Here is a 16,165-nt window from a genome sequence, read left to right as displayed (position 1 = left end):
CTCTCTCTCTCCCTCCCTCTCTTTCTTCTGCCTGCATCTTGTTCTCGCTCTCTCTCTCTCTCTCCCCTTTGCCTCCTCAAACACCCAAGACGGAGGGAAAATATGAATCATTTAAACAGAACGTAATGTGTGACTCTTTGTTTTTGAATGATTTGATTGTGATTTACTGAGCAAGGAGAGTTACGAGAATTGGCCTCTTGAGGAGAAAACGATTGGTTATTTGTGTGCGTGTGTGTATAGGTGTGTACAACCCTGGCTCACACACATGGTAGATAGTTTTGAGCGTGGACGTCGGCTGAGGTTCTTCTCCAGTCCCCCTCTTTGGGAGTAGGGATGATGGGGGAGAATTGATCAAGCCCAATCAAGCATCCATTAGCTTGTTCAGATGAATATGAATCCATATTAATATGGTAGATAGAATCAGGGAAGGAGGATTTGTTCGTTTTTTAAACGTTTGTGTTTTTAACATGACATGTCCTCAGATGGACCTATGGTGGTGTGCTGCTGGCACTTTCCCTTTGTCACCCCAAGAATATTGAGCATTGGAACTAACGTTGATCTCCATGGAATGAAAAGCAGAGTGAAGCGTCTTCATCCTGTGAAAGACACGGCAGGCCTTCCATATTCAGACCACACTCTCCACCACAGTCCAGTTGAACTCTTAGCTAAAGAACCAGTTAGCAAATAGGTATCTGAGTTGGACTTTTGGTCAGGGTCCTTTGTTCAAATGGTGGGTTGGCAGACAGCTTGGTAGGTGCTTTGTCTGGAGACAATTCTAACGTAGGACCTGCCTGCGCGATCCCTAGAGTACTACACATACACTGTACACACATACACTGTACACACACAATGGCAGAGAAAACTAACACACAGCATGCAGCCCACATGGAGGAGGGGGGTTGTCTCATAGCTGTCCGTCAGTGGTGTGGTAGTAGTTTGGCCATGCCCCGTCAGTCAGGCTGTCCTCAGTCAGCCTGTTCCAATACTCTGCTTATACCTTATACACTACATACTCCCCACAGTCAGTCTGATCACCAGCCATATCTCCCCCCCCCTCTCTCTCCATCCTCTGTCCCCTCTCTCCATCTCTTTGGCCTGCCAACTCTCTCTCTCTCTCTCTCTCTCTCTCTCTCTCTCTCTCTCTCTCTCTCTCTCTCTCTCTCTCTCTCTCTCTCTCTCTCTCTCTCTCTCTCTCTCTCTCTCTCTCTCTCTCTCTCTTTCTCTCTCTCTTTCTCTCTCTCTCTCTCTCTCTCCCTAACTCTGTCCCTCCCTCCGTCCATCTCCTCTCTCTGTCTATCTCTGGGGAGGCCAGGCCAATTAACCTGTTTAAACAGCCATCTGAAGAACCATCAATTCCAGTAGGCTGTGTGTGAGAGAGAGCCAGGACGCTGGCTACACTGAGCCAGAGTCCCAGTGCCAGACACCATCAAATCCCCCTCTTCCTAAACGAGTGGGCAGGTCCACCGTATCCCACTCTCTCTTCCTCCTTTCTGCCCCTCATCCTTTCCTGATTGGGCCCACTAGAGCATCCATCTCGCTCTTCTTGCCTAATCTCTATCCGTCTAGCCACACACTTCCACCGTCCACTCCTTTCTCTCCTATTTTCTCACAGTGCCGCTTTCTCCGCCGCGGCTTCCATCTTCCTCGGCCTATCTCTAACTCGATCTCCTCTCTTCCTTCCCTGATTATGTACCTCCCTCACATCACTTTCAACAGCTGTCAGACTGACTGGTCATAGAGGACATTGCGGCAGAAGGAGTCCTTACCAGAGAGAGAGAGAGAGAGAGAGAGAGCGCAATTGGGAGAGAGAGAGAGAGAGAGAGCAATTGGGAGAGAGAGAGCAATTGGGAGAGAGAGAGAGCAATTGGGAGAGAGAGAGAGAGCAATTGGGAGAGAGAGAGAGCGAGCAATTGGGAGAGAGAGAGAGCGAGCAATTGGGAGAGAGAGAGAGCGAGCAATTGGGAGAGAGAGAGAAATTGAGAGAGAGAGAGAAATTGGGAGAGAGAGAGAGAGAGAGCAATTGGGAGAGAGAGAGAGAGAGAGAGAAATTGGGAGAGAGAGAGAGAGAGAGCAATTGGGAGAGAGAGAGAGAGAGCAATTGGGAGAGAGAGAGCAATTGGGAGAGAGAGAGAGAGAGAGCAATTGGGAGAGAGAGAGAGAGAGCAATTGGGAGAGAGAGAGAGCAATTGGGGGGGAGAGAGAGAGAGAGAGAGAGAGAGAGAGAGAGAGAGCAATTGGGAGAGAGAGAGAGAGAGAGAGAGAGAGAGAGAGAGAGAGAGAGAGAGAGAGAGAGAGAGAGAGAGAGAGAGAGAGAGAGAGAGAGAGAGAGAGAGAGAGAGAGAGAGAGAGAGAGAGAGAGAGAGAGAGAGAGCGCAAAACACAACACATGCATTTCCGCGATTCCTTCACACATTGTCCTTACCTGCTCAGCATGTCCTTCCTCAACCTTCCCCTTTTATTCTCTCCAAAGGAATATTGATGGAGGGGAAATAAAAGAGATTCAACCCTGGGGATGGAACATTTGTTGCGTAGCTGTAACCATAGCCGTTTATTGCCATGACTGCTCTCTGGGTTAGCGGTGGTAGCGATTAAGCGCTTGCAGCTTGGCACTGTGGGGGTTCGGTCCCATTTGTCAGATCAATGCAGAGCACCAGACTGCTTTCGAGGGTTTGTTTATGTGCAGCAGTGAAGTGGATCATTGTGCCTCAGTGTCGCTGTTGTGAGCATATTTTTATAATCTCATTCTGCTATCGAACCGCCCGAACCGTTATGAAATGGCACTCTTTGGAGTTTTGTTTGTGTGCTTGTGTGTGTGGGAGGGGTGTGTGTGTGTATGTTGTGTATCGGGGGCTATGGGGGGGTGATGACAAAGAACTGCAACTGGCAGTGTCGTTGTATTTCTGATTGGTCCAACAATAGGCGTCTCTAGGTACCTCTGGGGTATTCCAATTGGATACTTGGTCTGTCACTCATTTAGATTGTTATCGCGGAATCTGTTTGTTACGCTTTTGTCAACACCGGGACAGACAAATACACACACATACAGTTGAAGTCAACACCGGGACAGACAAATACACACACATACAGTTGAAGTCGGAAGTTTACATAAACTTAGGTTGGAGTCATTAAAACTTGTTTTTCAACCACTCCACAAATTTCTTAACAAACTATAGTTTTGGCAAGTTGGTTAGGACATCTACTTTGTGCATGACACAAGTAATTTTTCTAACAATTGTTTACAGACGGATTATTTATTCATTTTTTATTTCACCTTTATTTAACCAGGTAGACCGCGGCAGCGTTCCAATCTTTGTGGATCTCAGACGATACAAAAGAGAGGTTGAACAAGCTAGTAATTGCAACATTTTAGGAGGAGAGGGTCCAGATTGTCTAGCCCTGCTGATTTGTAGGGGTCCAGATTTTGCAGCTCTTTCAGAACATCAGCTCTCTGGATTTGGGTGAAGGAGAAAAGGGGGAGGCTTGGGCAAGTTGCAGTGAAGGGTGCAGGGCTATTGACCGGTGTCGGGGTAGCCAGGTGGAAAGCATGGCCAGCCGTAGAAAAATGCTTATTGAAATTCTCAATTATCGTTGATTTATCAGTGGTGACAGTGTTTCCTAGCCTCAGTGCAGTGGGCAGCTGTGAGGAGGTGCTCTTATTCTCCATGGACTTTACAGTGCCCCAGAACTTTTTTGAGTTTGTGCTACAGGATGCAAATTTCTGCTTGAAAAAGCTAGCCTTTGCTTTCCTAACTGTCTGTGTATATTGGTTCCTAACTTCCCTGAAAAGTTGCATATCGCGGGGGCTATTCGATGTTAATGCAGTACACCACAGGATATTTTTGTGCTGGTCAAGGGCAGTCAGGTCTGGAGTAAACCAAGGGCTATATCTGTTCCTGGTTCTACATTTTTTGAATGGGGCATGCTTATTTAAGAAGGTGAGGAAAGCACTTTTAAAGAATAACCAGGCATCCTCTACTGACGGAATGAGGTCAATATCCTTCCAGGATACCCGGGCCAGGTCGATTAGAAAGCCTGCTCGCTGAAGTATTTTAGGGAGCATTTGACAGTGATGAGGGGTGGTCGTTTGACCGCAGACCCATTACAAACGCAGGCAATGAGGCAGTGATCGTTGAGATCCTGGTTGAAGACAGCAGAGGTGTATTTGGAGGGCAGGTTGGTTAGGATGATATCTATGAGGGTGCCCGTGTTTACGGATTTGGGTTTGTACCTGGTGGGTTCATTGATCATTTGTGTGAGATTGAGAGCATCAAGCTTAGATTGTAGGATGGCCGGGGTGTTAAACATGTCCCACTTTAGGTCACCTAGCATCACAAGCTCTGAAGATAGATGGGGGGCAATCAATTTGCATATGGTGTCCAGAGCACAGATGGGGGCAGAAGGTGGTCTATAGCAAGCGGCACTTTCACTTATAATTCACTGTATCACAATTCCAGTGGGTCAGAAATGTACATACACTAAGTTGACTGTGCCTTTAAACGGCTTGGAAAATTCCAGAAAATTATGCCATGGCTTTAGAAGCTTCTGATAGGCTAATTGACATTATTTCAGTCAATTGGAGGTGTACCTGTGAGTGTATTTCAAGGCCTACCTTCAAACTCAGTGCCTCTTTGCTTGACATCATGGGAAAATCAAAAGAAATCAGCCAAGACCTTAGAAAATAAATTGTAGACCTCCACAAGTCTGGTTCATCCTTGGGAGCAATCCAAACGCATGAAGGTACCACATTCATCTGTACAAACAATAGTATGCGAGTATAAACACCATGGGACCACGCAGCCGTCATACCGCTCAGGAAGGAGACGCGTTCTGTCTCCTAGAGATGAACGTACTTTGGTGCGAAAAGTGCAAATCAATCCCAGAACAACATCAAAAGGACCTTGTGAAGATGCTGGAGGAAACGGGTACAAAGTATCTATATCCACAGTAAAACGAGTCCTATATATCGATATAACCTGAAAGGCCGCTTAGCAAGGAAGAAGCCACTGCTCTAAAACCGCCATAAAAAAGCCAGACTACGGTTTGCAACTGCACATGGGGACAAAGATCGTACTTTTTGGAGAAATGTCCTCTGGTCTGATGAAACAAAAATAGAACTGTTTGGCCATAATGACCAACGTTATGTTTGGAGGAAAAAGGGGGAGGCTTGCAAGCCAAAGAACAGCATCCCAACCGTGAAGCACGGGGGTGGCAGCATCATGTTGTGGGGGTGCTTTGCTGCAGGAGGGACTGGTGCACTTCACAAAATAGATGGCATCATGAGGCAGGAAAATTATGTGGATATATTGAAGCAACATCTCAAGACATCAGTCAGGAAGTTAAAGCTTGGTCGCAAATGGGTCTTCCAAATGAACAATGACCCCAAGTATATTTCCAAAGTTGTGGCAAAATAGCTTAAGGACAACAAAGTCAAGGTATTGGAGTGGCCATCACAAAGCCCTGACCTCAATCCCACAGAAGATTTGTGGGCAGAACTGAAAAAGTGTGTGCAAACAAGGAGCCCTACAAACCTGACTCAGTTACATCAGCTCTGTCAGGAGGAATGGGCCAAAATTCACCCAACTTACTGTGGGAATCTTGTGGAAGGCTACCCGAAACGTTTGACTCAAGTTAAACAATTTAAAGGCAATGGTACCAAATACTAATTGAGTGTATGTAAACTTCTGACCCACTGGGAATGTGATGAAATAAATAAATGCTGACATAAATCCTTCTCTCTACTATTACTCTGACATTTCACATTCTTAAAATAAAGTGGTGATCCTAACTGACCTAAGACAGGGAATATTTTCTAGGATTAAATGTCAGGAATTGTGAAAAACTGAGTTTAAATGTATTTGGCTAAGGTGTATGTAAACTTCTGACTTCAACTGTACGCGCAGACACACACACACACACACACACACACACACACACACACACACACACACACACACACACACACACACACAATACATCTGTAATACATAGAGACACAACTGAAGAGAGAGAAACAGAGGATCAAATGAGGTCGCCTCCATTTGTGATGGAGATAGAGAAAGGTGAAGGGCTCCACACAGAGACGAAGAGAGGGGGATATTGGCAAGCAATAGTGGTGCTTGTTGAGCTGGTTTTGACACATCCAGCACACAGTTCCTTATGCAGCTCTCCTTTATCCCTGTTGTGTCTGTATGAACACACAGAGATGCACTATGAATAATCGCATGGGGAAAAAAACAACTCTCAACTCAAGCAAAGCCCATGACAGAGGTACGACCAAAGTATAACCCTACCCATCAGCCAGTACAGAGGTGGTCCTCCACATGCCTGTCCAGAATACCAGAAGGGAGAGTGGGGGGGAAGAGAGCTTTGTCTTTCCTTTGTTATTCAGGCATCTGGCGTTGAAAGACAGGGAATGTATCAAATGTGTGGATATAAGGATCTTAATGGGCTGTGAAGGTGAGCTACGGGGTGTTTATGAGTAGTGTGTGGGGGGGGGGGGGGGTGTACACCAGGCAAATGCTTTATACACACCTGCCTATTAGCATGTCTCAGTTAGTTCCCCATGCACTCCACCGAAGGGCCAGAATTCCCCCCCCCTACACACACGCACACACATGCACACACACACACACACATGCAAGGCTATCAGTTTGAGAAGCTTGGAGATATCCTTTCCTCTCCCGCCCTTTCTCTGAGCTTCTTCTGTAGGGGACTACTGCACCACTGGCTCTGTGCCCAGAGAGAGGGGGAGAGAGAGGGAGGAGGAGAGAGAGAGAGAGAGGGAGTGGGAGAGAGAGAGAGAGGGAGTGGGAGAGAGAGAGAGGGAGGGGGAGAGAGAGAGAGGGAGGGGGAGAGAGAGAGAGAGAGGGGGAGGGGAGAGAGAGAGAGAGAGAGGGAGGGGGGGGAGAGAGCAAGAAAGACCACCTGCTGCTCATTATATGCACATATTTGACTGCTGCAGCGATACATGAGCACTTGTCATTACAATAAAGCATTTTGGAATTTGAATGTGACTTCCTCTTTGCTAATATAATCAGGCTGCCTTCCAAAACTGTTTCAGCGCTTGTTTGCCAACTGTAGCGTTTGTTTGTCCTGCAGAGAGAACAGAGAGAGAGAGGGCAGAGAGAGAAGAGAGAGAGGACAGGGAGAGAAAGGGGAAAAGAGAGGGCAGGGAGAGAGGTAGAGGGAGGGAGAGGAAGGCTCAGAGCCGAGCGCCAAAGAGAGAAAAAGCAAAAGACAGAGAGAGTGTTGATAAATGTGTTGCGATACTGTATATTGATGTTTGTGGTGAACGGTGACCGGGGACTCTTCTGTTGTATCACAAAACACAAAACTCAGTTCCCCTAATACCACAGACTGGGACGCCTGTACTTAGACAACACCCGTTACCAGGAAATGACAGAGTGGTGTTGGTTCATTCTGTCCGGGTTTAGTTTCAGAGAGAACGTTTTTAATGATGTTTTACCAGATACATCACCACCGCCGGGCCCAGAGGACAGAGAAGGATTTTAGTTACAGGCAGACATAGATAGTGTAGATACTGTACATGGTTCAGCTGTTGAAGTGGTGGCTCGTGGAAACGTTGAGAGCGAATGGGAACAGACTCTGGTGAGTTCCGTCCTTCAGCCCCAAGGTTCCTCTCACTCGAGATGCCGTCTAGACACGGTAATCCCTGGGAAGGAGAAAAAGACAGAGTGAGACAGAGAGAGAGAGAAGCTAATTGCCCCGGCCCCAGAGCCTGGAGATTGGTGGGGTGGCGTGGGTCTGTTTGTGGTGGGCTAAAGACAGAAAACAATAGTCTGGTTCTTCCAGTGGTCTGTAGCTGGTGGGAACATGTTTGGACACAGAATAATAAACCCATAATAGGAGATAATAACACGTAGTAATACAATATTGTCTCAGTAGGGCCTGAGTACAAGGACCACACAACTTAGGAACATAAATACAGTATTGTACACACATCCTTTATGACCTTTGTTTGATTTGAATTCTACATTGTGTTTGTGGAGTAACTGAGTTTCGCAGCCTCCCATCCATCCGTTGTTTAGTTTTTCAGGGATGTGAAGGATAAGGACATTTTCTCAATTTCATGCTGATTTGCCGCCGTATTAGCCCGTGGTCGAAGTCAATAGTGTGTTCAGTCAGCCATGGAGACGGGAGGTTCAGACTCAGGGTTGGGTTTCGAGTTTCATTCAATCTCTGCTTCTTTCTAATAGGCTGTTCCACTGCCTCTGTTTAATGATCGTGTGTAATTAGTGAAACTGGATATAGACACCTACTCTCTCTCTCTCTCTCTCTCTCTCTCTCTCTCTCTCTCTCTCTCTCTCTCTCTCTCTCTCTCTCTCTCTGTCTCTCTCTCTCTCTCTGTCTCTCTCTCTCTCTCTGTCTCTCTCTCTCTCTCTCTCTGTCTATCTGTCAATTTTCAATTCAATTCAAGGGGCTTTATTGGCATGGGAAACATGTGTTAACATTGCCAAAGCAAGTGAGGTAGGTAATATACAAAAGTCAAATAAACAATAAAAATGAACAGTAAACATTACACATACAGAAGTTTCAAAACAATAAAGACATTACAAATGTCATATTATATATATGCAGTGTTGTAACAATGTACAAATGGTTAAAGCACACAAGTTAAAATAAATAAACATAAATATGGGTTGTATTTACAGTGGTGTTTGTTCTTCACTGGTTGCCCTTTTCTTGTGGCAACAGGTCACAAATCTTCCTGCTGTGATGGCACACTGTGGAATTTCACCCAGTAGATATGGGAGTTTATCAAAATTGGATTTGTTTTCGAATTCTTTGTGGATCTGTGTAATCTGAGGGAAATATGTCTCTCTAATATGGTCATACATTGGGCAGGAGGTTAGGAAGTGCAGCTCAGTTTCCACCTCATTTTGTGGGCAGTGTGCACATAGCCTGTCTTCTCTTGAGAGCCATGTCTGCCTACGGCGGCCTTTCTCAATAGCAAGGCTATGCTCACTGAGTCTGTACATAGTCAAAGCTTTCCTTAAGTTTGGGTCAGTCACAGTGGTCAGGTATTCTGCCACTGTGTACTCTCTGTTTAGGGCCAAATAGCATTCTAGTTTGCTCTGTTTTTTTGTTAATTCTTTCCAATGTGTCAAGTAATTATCTTTTTGTTTTCTCATGATTTGGTTGGGTCTAATTGTGCTGTTGTCCTGGGGCTCTGTGGGGTGTGTTTGTGTTTGTGAACAGAGCCCTAGGACCAGCTTGCTTAGGGGACTCTTCTCCAGGTTCATCTCTCTGTAGGTGATGGCTTTGTTATGGAAGGTTTGGGAATCGCTTCCTTTTAGGTGGTTGTAGAATTTAACGGCTCTTTTCTGGATTTTGATAATTAGTGGGTATCGGCCTAATTCTGCTCTGCATGCATTATTTGGTGTTCTACGTTGTACACGGAGGATATTTTTGCAGAATTCTGCATGCAGAGTCTCAATTTGGTGTTTGTCCCATTTTGTGAAATCTTGGTTGGTGAGCGGACCCCAGACCTCACAACCATAAAGGGCAATGGGCTCTATGACTGATTCAAGTATTTTTAGCCAGATCCTAATTGGTATGTTGAAATTTATGTTCCTTTTGATGGCATAGAAGGCCCTTCTTGCCTTGTCTCTCAGATCGTTCACAGCTTTGTGGAAGTTACCTGTGGTGCTGATGTTTAGGCCGAGGTATGTATAGTTTTTTGTGTGCTCTAGGGCAACGGTGTCTAGATGGAATTTGTGGTCCTGGTGACTGGACCTTTTTTGGAACACCATTATTTTGGTCTTACTGAGATTTACTGTCAGGGCCCAGGTCTGACAGAATCTGTGCAGAAGATCTAGGTGCTGCTGTAGGCCCTCCTTGGTTGGTGACAGAAGCACCAGATCATCAGCAAACAGTAGACATTTGACTTCGGATTCTAGTAGGGTGAGACCGGGTGCTGCAGACTGTTCTAGTGCCCGCGCCAATTCGTTGATATATATGTTGAAGAGGGTGGGGCTTAAGCTGCATCCCTGTCTCACCCCACGACCCTGTGTGAAGAAATGTGTGTGTTTTTTGCCAATTTTAACCGCACACTTGTTGTTTGTGTACATGGATTTTATAATGTCGTATGTTTTACCCCCAACACCACTTTCCATCAATTTGTATAGCAGACCCTCATGCCAAATTGAGTCGAAGGCTTTTTTGAAATCAACAAAGCATGAGAAGACTTTGCCTTTGTTTTGGTTTGTTTGGTTGTCAATTAGGGTGTGTAGGGTGAATACATGGTCTGTTGTACGGTAATTTGGTAAAAAGCCAATTTGACATTTGCTCAGTACATTGTTTTCATTGAGGAAATGTACGAGTCTGCTGTTAATGATAATGCAGAGTATTTTCCCAAGGTTACTGTTGACGCATATTCCACGGTAGTTATTGGGGTCAAATTTGTCTCCACTTTTGTGGATTGGGGTGATCAGTCCTTGGTTCCAAATATTGGGGAAGATGCCAGAGCTAAGGACGATGTTAAAGAGTTTTAGTATAGCCAATTGGAATTTGTTGTCTGTATATTTGATAATTTCGTTAAGGATACCATCAACACCACAGGCCTTTTTGGGTTTGAGGGTTTTTATTTTGTCCTGTAACTCATTCAAGGTAATTGGAGAATCCAATGGGTTCTGGTAGTCTTTAATAGTTGATTCTAGGATTTGTATTTGATCATGTATATGTTTTTGTTCTTTATTCTTTGTTATAGAGCCAAAAAGATTGGAGAAGTGGTTTACCCATACATCTCCATTTTGGATAGATAATTCTTCGTGTTGTTGTTTGTTTAGTGTTTTCCAATTTTCCCAGAATTGGTTAGAGTCTATGGAGTCTTCAATTACATTGAGCTGATTTCTGACGTGCTGTTCCTTCTTTTTCCGTAGTGTATTTCTGTATTGTTTTAGTGATTCGCCATAGTGAAGGCGTAGACTCAGGTTTTCCGGGTCTCTATGTTTTTGGTTGGACAGGTTCCTCAATTTATTTCTTAGATTTTTGCATTCTTTATCAAACCATTTGTCATTGTTGTTCATTTTCTTCGGTTTTCTATTTGAGATTTTTAGATTTGATAGGGAAGCTGAGAGGTCAAATATACTGTTAAGATTTTCTACTGCCAAGTTTACACCTTCACTATTGCAGTGGAACATTTTACCCAGGAAGTTGTCTAAAAGGGATTGAATTTGCTGTTGCCTAATTGTTTTTTGGTAGGTTTCCAAACTGCATTCCTTCCATCTATAGCATTTCTTAATGTTACTCAGTTCCTTTGGCTTTGATGCCTCATGATTGAGTATTGCTCTGTTCAAGTAGACTGTGATTTTGCTGTGGTCTGATAGGGGTGTCAGTGGGCTGACTGTGAACGCTCTGAGAGACTCTGGGTTGAGGTCAGTGATAAAGTAGTCTACAGTGCTACTGCCAAGAGATGAGCTATAGGTGAACCTACCATAGGAGTCCCCTCGAAGCCTACCATTGACTATGTACATACCCAGCGTGCGACAGAGCTGCAGGAGTTGTGACCCGTTTTTGTTGGTTATGTTGTCATAGTTGTGCCTAGGGGGGCATATGGGGGAGGGAATGCTGTCACCTGCAGGCAGGTGTTTGTCCCCCTGTGTGCTGAGGGTGTCAGGTTCTTGTCCAGTTCTGGCATTTAGGTCGCCACAGACTAATACATGTCCCTGGGCCTGGAAATGATTGATTTCCCCCTCCAGGATGGAGAAGCTGTCTTTATTAAAGTATGGGGATTCTAGTGGGGGGATATAGGTAGCACACAGGAGGACATTTTTCTCTGTTAAGATAATTTCCTTTTGAATTTCTAGCCAAATGTAAAATGTTCCTGTTTTGATTAATTTAATGGAGTGAGTTAGGTCTGCTCTATACCAAATTAGCATTCCCCCTGAGTCCCTTCCCTGTTTCACACCTGGTAGTTTGGTGGATGGGACTACCAGCTCTCTGTAACCTAGAGGGCAACCAGTGGGTCCGTCTCCGCTATACCATGTTTCTTGCAGGATGACAATGTCTGCATTACCGATTTCTTTGGTGAAGTCCGTGTTCCTGCTCTTTAGGCCAAAGGCAGATGACCTCAGGCCTTGGATATTCCAGGATGATATAGTGAAGGCTTTTTGTTCCATAAAGTGTCCAATGTTGTTGGCCGTGTGGTTTGGCCTCAGGCCAGTAAGTGTGAGCAGAGCCTGCTGAGCATCTGGTACATGCCGTTGGCTTGGGCGAGTGTAAGAGTGGGGGTTGGGCCTGTTTGCCCGCTCACTACCTGGGCGTATGTGTGACTTCCATGTTGATGCTCTCTTTGCGGGGGTGGGGTGCATGGGGTGGGCAGGAGTGGCATAGGTCTGATCTGAGGGGGCCTAAATGGGGTGTGGGCATGGTTGATGTGGGGGGGTGTTGATTGGTTGGGGTGGGGGTGTGGATGTGTCTGGGGGTGCTGTGGTCTGGATGTAAGTCCTCTTGGCGTGGGTCCTCTATGTGTAGGTCCACGGGGGGGTCCTGCAGGTCTTGGAGGGTGTCTCGCTGGTCTGGGTGGGGTGTCTATTGATCTGTTGCTCCTGTGTGAAGTGTTGGGGCTGCGTTTGAGAGCGATGTCCTTTAGAGTCCGGACAAAGGTGGGCACTGCTGCCTTATAGAGGTGGACCTGGTCATAGAGGCTGTTCAAGTCCAGGGTGGAGTGGTGGGCCAGGAAAACATTTGGTTTTGAGGCACAGTCACGGGAAATGCTTGCGTTTACCCGCTGTATTGTAGCAGGGTGGAAGTCTTTTCGTGGTAGCAGGGTGGAGATAACCACTTGTGCATTGGGGAAAGTAGAAGAAGCTTTTTCAATCACTCCCTTCAGTGCTGTGGCCACCCTTTCCTGCTTTGCTCTCAGGTCGTTTGTGCCTGTGTGTATTATTATGTGGCTAGGTGAGCCTAGTTTGTCCTCAGACAGAAGGTCTAGGGCGCGCTGGGTGTTTGGACACCAGAGTTTAGACACACTGTGTTTGGGAAAAAGTTTTTTTTCTTCTATATATTTCCCATTTGAGTCCATAAGGAGAACAATCTGTGTCTTGTGTTTGTTCTCAGTGGGTGTGGGGGGGTTGTCAGGAGGGCTATCAGGGTGGCTGACAGGGGGGGTGCTCAGGGGGGGTGAGAGCTGCTGGGCTTGGGTTTTTTCTTTTGTCTGTTCTGCTGTGATGTTGACTCTATGGTCAGGGTCTGGTGTGGACTGTTCTGCTGTGGTGTCGAGACTTTTGTCCGGTGCTGAGGTGGGCTGTTCTGCTGGCGTCTCTGTGGGGATGGCCACCTCCCTAGTGGGTTGTTCTCTGTCACATGCCATCCCCCTCAACCTCTCCTCCAGCAGTCTGATCCTCTCCTCCATCCCCCTCTCCCTCTCCTCCAGCAGTCTGATCCTCTCCTCTAGTGCTTTGTTCTGCTCCTGCTTCTGCTCTTTCTCCTGTTGAAGTTGTCTCACCACTGTCCAGAGTGCAGATATGTCTCTCTCCACCTCCAGCTCTCCTGGTCTGGTTAAGGGGTTGTTGTGCTGGACTGTTGTCTGGGTCTGTGCTGACTGGAGTGTAATCACCTGCTGTTCCAGCTCCACCTGCCTTACCTCCAGCTGGGTGAATTTATCCTTCATTTCAATGAGGGAGAAGTGCTCTGTACTGGGAGGTTGACTGTCTGCTGAGGGTTGCTCGTCTGTGGGGTTATATGATGAAGAGGTCTGGTCTGACCCGCTTGGGGTGGGGGTATCTTTATCAAGGGAGAGCTTCTCCTGCTGGGCTAATTCTTTGATTAGGTGAAAGTCCAGCTGAAACTGTTTGGGGTTGCCCTGTACCAATACTGTTCCAGACTTATATAGATTTATGTTAGCTGACTCAGAGTCCTCGTTGTCAAGTATCCTGAGTTTCCACCCCTCGTTAACCCCCCCTCTCTTAACAGAGGGGTAGTGTGCTAATATAGCACTGTGCCATGCCAGGGGATGGTTTGTGTGGAAGATAAGGTTGCTGATGTTCCCATTTTTGTAATAGTCAGCAAAAAGTGTCTCTTGATTTTCCATAAGGAGCTTCATTTTGTGCTCTTTTCTTGCCTTATCATTCTTTACACTCACAGGGTACTGTATTTTAATTACCTCTGAACAGCAGGAGGGAGCTTCTAAGGCCTCTCCATTTGGTTGGGGTAGACTATTCGACTCTCCTGCCATTGTTGGGCTAATGGTCTTTGACACCTCTCACTTGACACGTCAGTGCTAGTTGAAGCTGTATCAAGTCAGTTACAGTTGAATACAGTTGAAGCTGTATCTCTCTCAGTTCCACAAAAAATCCAAGTTTAACTAACTCTAAATCTATCTTTTTTAAAGAAAATGCTGAAAAATGCAGGAGCTCATCTGATCATCTGATCATGACCTCTCTCTCTCTCTCTCTCCTTGTTAGCTAGCTAGCTTCTTTCAGGAGAGTCCCTAGCAACTGCCTAGCAACAGGTAAACAACTTAGCTAGCTAAGAAAATTGTATAATTTTACTTTTTTCGAAAGCCTTTCTTCTTTGTTTGCTGCTTGTTTGGTCTCCTAATCAGTCTTGCAGTTTTCTTTTGCTTTTTTTCGATATACTTTCCTCTAAAAACCATGTAAAATTCAATATTTTTAGGAGCTCATCTTTTCAGCTGTTGCTGCTGCTCTATCTGTCTCTCTCTCTCTCTCTCTCTCTCTCTCTCTCTCTCTCTCTCTCTCTCTCTCTCTCTCTCTCTCTGTCTCTCTCTCTCTGTCTCTCTCTCTCTGTCTCTCTCTCTCTCTCTCTCTCTCTCTCTGTCTCTCTCTCTCTCTCTCTCTCTCTCTCTCTGTCTCTCTCTCTTTCTCTCTCTCTCTCTCTCTTTCTTTCTCTCTCTCTCTCTCTCTCTCTCTCTCTCTCTCTCTCTCTCTCTCTCTCTCTCTCTCTCTCTCTCTCTCTGTCTCTGTCTCTGTCTCTCTCTCTCTCTGTCTATCTGTCTCTCTCTCTCTCTCTCTCTCTCTGTCTCTCTCTCTCTCTGTCTCTCTCTCTCTGTCTCTCTCTCTGTCTCTCTCTCTGTCTCTCTCTCAATACCCCTTTCACAGACAGCTGAACTGGGCGGTGGACCTAATTTTGACAACCAACTTTAAATTGAACATATTCATTTTGTTTGGCATAATTTATCATTAACCAATGTCATTTAGTAAAATGATCATGTGGTTTTCATTATCGGACACATCTTTGTTTAAACACCCATTCGAAGATGGTTGAAAACCAGGAAGTGAATGTGAGCAAAACCAAGCCTAATTTATCACACAGTGCTTTGTTTGCACACAGTGCTTTGTTTGTTTAGTGCTAATTGTGTACACAATTTCAAATCAGAAGGTTGTACAATTGCGTTGACCTCTAAAACATCACTTGTATGGCCTATATTGAGGCTAAATACACATTTTGCAGGTGATATTGTTTTTATTGGTGTGCCACTTAAAGGGTTAACATGAATCTGAACAGGACTTGGTGATACGGGTCATTTCACATCACATTCTCTGACTGTTGTATTTGTAATGAATAGAATGTGTGCGTGAGAGTGCTTATTCGCCTTGTATACGTGGCTTTGCCCAAAACCTTATAGGCCTGTGCATTAAATTGTCATTTTAGTATCTTGATCTTTATATGTACAATATGTCCGTGTTCTGATTCTTTAAGTCTCTGCTGTATAGTATGCTATAATTGCCTATTCTCCTTTCTCAGATTTGAGTGTTTATTTGTATCCGTGGCCAAGAGTCCAAAGTCTTCAACTCTGAATGTACTTATATCCTTGTGTTAGAGCTTTTGGGTTTTGACCAGATGCTATATATTCTATAAGTGTGAATGCGCTTTACAGTATACTAGCTCATTCTCCTCTCTCCGACAGAGACGGCAACACAAAGCCCATCCGATTCTCTCCTTTATTTCCACCCTGTTCCTTTGGAAAGGTTGTGACATTATCAGGGATATTTCTCCAAACATCATTTCTGGGTAAAGGTCCACAGAGAGACCGGCAGGCAGATGATGTATGCAGGCGTGAAGAGACAACATCAAACAGCTCAAGAGCAAAATACCACACTGCTGTATTCATAACCTTTCAATGGAATAAGAACGGTATCCACCACCATGCATGAATGGTCATTCACATATGATAATGTGAACC

At 45.4% G+C, this 16,165-nt stretch overlaps 1 protein-coding gene across 3 annotated transcripts in view; it reads left to right on the top strand.

The window, feature by feature from the left end:
- The window catches only part of LOC139556981 (cadherin-4-like), a 375,581-nt gene that overhangs the window by 263,208 nt on the left and 96,208 nt on the right, over nt 1-16,165 (top strand). The window lies entirely within an intron of this gene.

The sequence above is a fragment of the Salvelinus alpinus genome, chromosome 28 (genome assembly GCF_045679555.1).
Source record: "Salvelinus alpinus chromosome 28, SLU_Salpinus.1, whole genome shotgun sequence".
In the NCBI taxonomy this organism is placed as follows: domain Eukaryota; kingdom Metazoa; phylum Chordata; class Actinopteri; order Salmoniformes; family Salmonidae; genus Salvelinus; species Salvelinus alpinus.
This window is presented reverse-complemented; position numbering and strand designations above follow the sequence as displayed.